The sequence below is a fragment of the Notothenia coriiceps genome, unplaced genomic scaffold (genome assembly GCF_000735185.1).
Source record: "Notothenia coriiceps isolate Sejong01 unplaced genomic scaffold, NC01 NC01_scaffold00014724, whole genome shotgun sequence".
In the NCBI taxonomy this organism is placed as follows: domain Eukaryota; kingdom Metazoa; phylum Chordata; class Actinopteri; order Perciformes; family Nototheniidae; genus Notothenia; species Notothenia coriiceps.
In genome coordinates, this window is record NW_011347425.1 from 25,735 (window position 1) to 31,826 (window position 6,092).

Genomic DNA, 6,092 nt, shown 5'->3' on the forward strand with positions numbered 1-6,092 from the left:
CAGCGCAGCGAAGGGCTGCGCAGCTGGCTTCCTCCAAGTTTACAGTAAAACAAACTGGTGGTGTGATCAATGGTCATTTACAACTATTAATACTATTACTATTATTAGCATTAGTCTATATTTTGGTTGAAACTAAGCCAAGAAAAAAGAAAAAAAACTTAAAGAATAATAAAAAAATATATAAATAAAATCGAATTTTTAAAATTATTTTCGATTATGGAGACTGGACCGGACATGATCAAGTCGGGGAAATAAGCTTCAAGAAAAACTGATTTGAATAGAAAAAAGGCAGTATTTTCGCTAAAAGGATATTGTTTTCCCAAATGTGGCTTCAAAGAGTGGGATGTTTTTTCAATACCGATAATTTGGTACCAAGTCGATGGAAAAATGATAAACAATTGACGGGGACGGTATAAAACGGGACGCAGAGAAATCACAAGTGTCCCCTCTAACGTTTTTTTTCTCTGCTAAGGCTACAAAGAAACATGTACCAAAACGGACATTCCTACTGTTGTGTGTGGCGTATAGGAGGATTTTACTGATTAGAGTGCTCTTTACCTCCTATCTTGTCTGACCTCCAGCAACAAAACAGAACAGAAATTCTCAAATAACCTGTTCTTATCTAGCCAAGTAGAGAATGATATAGGTCAAACCATTACAACACGGTTCAGCCTTTGGACTGATTCAAACACTGCTTTGTTGACAGGAAGCTCAAGCACAAACCATATATTCAAAGTCTAATTTTGCTCACAACTATATGTGTGCGCCCTGTGATCAGTTTATTCTGTAATGTTTAAAGGTCAGGGTTAAACTCAAAATAGACAAAAAGACGCCAAGCTTGTCTGGAGTGATTATAATGTGTGCAGTGCAGCCAGAAATCATAGAGAGAAGCTGTTAATGATCCATAAGCGCTAAAAGACAAGCTCTGCTGGAAGGAGATCCCAAACTGGGCTGTGCGCGAGGAGAGCTTGTGTGGGCAAATGCCAAGCGGACAGAAATGCAGAGGCACTCATTTGCACTGCCACAGAAGGGCCTTGTAAGAGTCCAACAGCGTTTAGCATAGACACAGCATAGATAAAAAGCCTAACCTTGAACTCCAAGTGTTTTTCTATTTCAAACTAGGATATAGCCATGTTGGAGCCCAGCCATACAATAACTTACCTCTGCAAACCATGTTGGCTATGTTAAGCATTGTGAACGGCTAACTTTAGAACATGCCCTGGCCTCAGACAACCCTAGGACTCCATTGACTTCTACAACCTTGAGGGGAGGTACAACCCAGTACAGTAGACCTAAAAAAAGGTTAACAACTAAAGAAATGAGTAGCCTCTTTGCTTGCTTTGCAACGATTGGAGAATATGGACTTCTAAAATGGTATCAGACCAGACTTTGCAGCTTTGTAGGGCTAATTACCCTGTACAGGTGGGTAGAGCTGTCTATAATCTTACATACCAAACATACCGGCCCTTAATACTTTAATCAGATTAGCTTCTCTTTCAGTTGAGAGACCTATGGATATTAACATTATAAAACAGAATACAAATCATGAAGGAGATAGCTAAAGTTTCAAACAAGACTTTTAACACTATATAATCTCCAAGTGATAGCATGGGCGTTGTGTCCTTGTAGGGGTCAGTTTGCGTAAATCATTCCTCGAACCACGACCACAAAGAGGCACTACTTGTATCTCTCCATTGAATAATTTGTAGCTAAGTGTGTGCAAAGGGGAGATAGTAAGAGCAAACTTGAGTCACGCCCTTCTGGGAAAGACATGACCTGTTAGGCAGTCTTGCTTAGTGAAAGCGAGTCAGCACAGTCCCCTAACTTTAACAAGAGGTGATATTGGACAGAGGTTATTTGCACACTGAGCACTTGAAGTCAACAAATAACTGAAAAATGGTCTGGAACAGGTGGCCTTTTCTCACCTGTTAGCAGGACCAATTGAAAGACAAGGCTAAATGCATAGGAATTAAACCGTTTCCAATTAAGAACTTGAATTTCAAAATATGTTTAACTTCAAGGTCCTAATAGTCCTGCACGCAGATTTTTAAATCTTTTTCAGTGTTTGAAGAGAGAACTGTTCTCTGGTTTCAAGGGTCGGACGTGTTGCAAAAGTAGTTTCTTCATAGTCTGCTGTTACTGAATAAATTCCTTTAAAAACTATTGCTTCAAAAAGACTCATGTTCTAACATTACAACAGAACTATTGTGAACTCAGTTAGGGGTCATTAAGGGAGTGAAATAAGTGGGAAGTGTTAAAGCTCTTCACAAATTAAATCAAAATCATACTTTTTGATGTTGCTAAATATACGTTATAGAACATGCACTGTTATTACTGTTAGCAAACCGTCCAATTAAGTTATTTAAAAACGCTGACATCATTAATCACTACCATATTAAAGGTTAAATTGTAACATAACAACACTGCATTATGTGAATTGCTCAGTGCAATAATATATGAATTTGCCAAAGGGATTTTAATATAATAACTAGTTGTGCTGTTAAAGACCTAGCTTACTTCTGTAAAAGGCAAGTAGGCTAAGTCTTGTACAGCATGAAGACATGATTAGATGTACTTGATTAAAAGACATCACACTATAATTCCAAGAAGGGCAAATGTATCTTCTTCCTGGTACAGCGAGAACTTCCTTGTGCCACATATTCAAATACTATACAATTAAGTCAAAATCCTGTCCTACTAGTGATTGAGCCTCAACTAGATACACGCACACTATCACATCTGTAGATACGGATATGTTATGTTATAACTACCAATTACATTAATACAAATCCTTATTCAACAGTTTAACCATTAATATAATTTATTTAAGGCAAAATAACAACTTGCAGCTGAAAGCCCAAGCTTTGATTAAACGTCTCTGAACTGATGATACCAAATCAAGTTCATCCAAAAGTTTGTAGAATACAAACTGACAAGTATATTGCCAAACAAAAACGCGATTTGATTAGTTAGATAATTCTTTCATTAAGGAATGTGTCCAATGTGTCCAGTAATCATGAACATAACAATTCCTTTACCATCCCATGTTGTGCCAAACATTTTCAACACACATTAGTCTAACTCTGCATCTTCTTTCAACATGCACCGTTTCCACCACACTTTGTCCAACTTTGAAAAAATACCATGGCACGGAGAGACCAGAGATGTAGAAAAACATTGTCGTCATCGAGTGAGGAAAAAAAGATAAGAGTGTGGGAGACAAAAAGAAACGGTGAGAAAAAGAGAACAAGGATCGGGGGAGTGGGAGAGAAGGGGAGAGGGGTCAAGCGTACGGAGGAGTCATTGTGCAGTGGCATATCATGTGAGAGTCACATTGGAGAAAAGCTGCAAGTAGCTCATGGGAAAATGGGCCAAAGTAGAACAGTTAGGCGGGCAAATCCAAAGTATTAGGCCTGCAGATTTTCAAAATGTATTTATTTCGGATAAGTTCAGATAGATTCAAGTAGCTACTTCTACTACAGACACACTTAAAACTAAAGCAGAACTTTTATTGTTCCTGCTTGATTCAATAACTAGTTAAACCTGTTATACTGTGGTTGTTATTTAAAATCAAATTAATTCCCATTGGCAGAACAAAGAAAGAAAGGCGACAGTTTGGCTTTTCACCTACTGTTAGTCTGAACAGGTTTTTTTTATCTTCAGTTATGAGTAATATCACACTGTATCACCATTGATAAACTTCCTCCACAACCATATAGCTCCAATGTTACCATATGTTGTTTAAAAAAGTCCCTAAAAAGCATTTTGAGCTTTATATTTTCACCTAAATATAGACCAGTATGTTGGCTTGTAAAAAAAACAAGACTAGACTGGAGGCAACATTTATGATTGTTTTAGTTATCATATCTTATCTCTACAGTTGAAGCCTGTCAAGGTCAGTCCACGAAGGGACGGTGTAATGTCTACCTACTGACACGGTTACCCCTGGGGGTCATTCAGGGAAGCTAGCTGCTTTAACAAATGCTGCAGAGCCACTATTTCAAGTATACTACGTCATCGAGTGGCGCCGAAGTATTGAATAGTGAGCGTTACTATAATGAGAGGAGAAATGACTTCAAACAACAACGCCTGGTGCACGCTTTGTGTAAAAGGCTAGGACACGACAGCGTTAGCATTACATTCATAAGTGTAACACAACTTAAACAGGTCACACATTTGCCATGTGATAACAATCTCTCTGAGGTAAAACGGAGCTGTTCTTCTTCCAGTCACGCTAACGTTTATATTTCAGTACAATTTCACATCTTAGTTAGAGCTTAGCTGTATGTGAGGGGTAAAAACTCTCACCTTCTTTTCTCAGAACAGCTTTGACCCACTGACTTCTTCTGTGACAGCCTGTGACACGAGGTTCAACTTGCTGCTTTCGATGTAGTTGTCTGAGCCGGTGTCCTTGAGCATGCGTCTAGCAGCGATGCATATGATTGGACAGCTTTTACTACAAGGCTACGTGACACGCCCCCTACACGACACGCCCACCTGACACGACACTACGGTGGCTGAGAGACCTTGATACCGTACATGGGAGATTAAAAAAGAATTGCAAATGTTACTGTGGTATTTTAAATTGCAACTTAACTTAGGCAAATTAATAACCTAGTCTACCCGTTTGAGACATAACACTATATGACTTTCAGCACAAATCATTTTGTCTAATTAATAAATTAAAACAAAAAGGGGGCTTACTAAACTTTATTTTAAATGTGTTAGTACATATAAAATAGGTAATAATGAGATCATCTATTCATTATGTTTGTCTAACTGCTACACATGTATTTATACATAAATGTAGATATTTATGAACATCTAAATATAGTTGTTAAAGGTTTTAAGATATAAATAATCACGTCATGGGGTCATTAAGGTGTCAAACAGGTTCATGTAAGGTATAGGCCTACTATAACATGAAAACATGATTTTTACTAACTAATTTCAGAATCTCACATTAATCTGTAGTTTGGTATATTATTGATATGGGCTGGACACCCCTTCACAATGATCTTCATTGACTTTTTTTTAGACCAAATTAGGAGGCCAGTCAGGCCACTAATGAGCTTAATCATTCACATTGATTATTATTACTTTATAAATTAAGAGTACTAGGGGTCTATTGCAAAACCTTTGAAGGAATCGTCATGCATTCTGAATGTTTATGTACTTTAAAAACAGGCATCATGGCTAAAGATCCTGTTCTTGTTTAAGATTATTCATACTAATTTGTGAATTTAACATCCATATCACTCTTCAAAACTGAAACTAAAACATTTTTTTTTTAAAGCATTGCAGGCAAGCTCCACGTCAGTGACTACTTTAATTTCTTCCATCAAACTTTAAAAATGGCAAACAGCATGTTTTTAAAGATGTAATCTTTTAAGAAACAAAATATCAACTTTGAACATAAGGGTTTAAAAACACGTTTTCAATCCAAATAAAATTGAAACATAAACCTATTTGTCATTTCAAAATTCACTATTATTGTCTGCGTGAAAGGCACAGTATAATACATATCAACATTCAAACATTACAAAGTTGTACAATGTATACCATGTGCTATGTCTAGGATTAAGTATGATGAGACTTTTCAGCCCGCGACCCCCAAAATAACAGTGCCAGAGACTGGCAACCTCCGAAGGGATAGTGATGCCCAGTGTGCTGGGCAGTGTGGCGGCAGAGGGAGCCGAGGGCACCACCGGAGGAGAGGCGAGCGATGACAGCAGCATCACCGTGGTGCAGATAGGGCAGAACGGGGAGTACCTGGGCACGGCTCGGCTCCGTGTAACAAGTCCCCTCAGTCTGTGCGGGACTCCCACGCTGTATCCAGTTCTTATTATACATCCGTGCTGTAGTACAGTTAAGTGAACACAAGAGAGCACTGTTCACACGTGGTAGGGACACACAACGGAAGGACAAAATAGTAACACAAATGCCCCAATGCTTGACCAGTGCAAATCAAGCATATAGTAAAACAAAAAATAACTTGAGTTACGGGGTATGTACCTATGTACATTAAATTATAAAAAATAAAGATATAATACTGGTTTGTTCTGAGCTGAATATATCATAAACAAACGCAA

At 38.0% G+C, this 6,092-nt stretch overlaps 1 protein-coding gene across 1 annotated transcript in view; it reads right to left on the minus strand.

Annotated features, from left to right (window-relative positions):
- The window catches only part of tfr1a (transferrin receptor 1a), a 25,007-nt gene extending 20,589 nt beyond the window's left edge, over nucleotides 1-4,418 (minus strand). The window contains exon 1 of the mRNA XM_010774827.1: nucleotides 4,309-4,418. The gene's annotated coding sequence lies outside the window, so the exon portion shown is untranslated. The remainder of the gene's footprint in view (nucleotides 1-4,308) is intronic.
- Nucleotides 4,419-6,092: the final 1,674 nt, after the last annotated feature.